This window comes from Trachymyrmex septentrionalis, unplaced genomic scaffold (genome assembly GCF_001594115.1).
Source record: "Trachymyrmex septentrionalis isolate Tsep2-gDNA-1 unplaced genomic scaffold, Tsep1.0 scaffold16, whole genome shotgun sequence".
NCBI lineage: Eukaryota > Metazoa > Arthropoda > Insecta > Hymenoptera > Formicidae > Trachymyrmex > Trachymyrmex septentrionalis.
The window spans coordinates 3,990,989-3,991,436 of record NW_017304758.1 but is presented as its reverse complement, the minus strand read 5'-3'; positions in this window follow the sequence as shown (position 1 = coordinate 3,991,436).

Sequence of the window (448 nt, the reverse complement as noted above, 5' to 3'; positions counted from 1 at the left end):
TATATATATCTTGTATTCTTATTTATTATAATTTCTTTAAGAGAAAAAATTTATTTTATATTAATTTGTGTATACTTGAAAATTAAATGGAATAAAGTCTTGCCATTTCTGACGAAGAGAAAGCTATTGTCGCCGTTTATCACAATCTGCCTAATACATTATAATTAGTCTAGAACTATGTTTACTTCTAAACGAGCACCTAGTGGCTCGTAAGTTGACGTAAAAACGAAATGAATGCATGTGCACTTGTATTCGACATTTCGAAGTAGACATTACAAACGAAAAGTGTCACTTTTCAATTCTTATTCATTTAATATGCGAACGCAGATTCCGATCAGTCGTTGCTCTGTAAATTAAACATCCGCCATATTATGTAGTATTATTATAGTATGTACTGGATGTGTTATCCTACTACTACGTAAATTCAAAGGCTTACGTTCGTCTATAA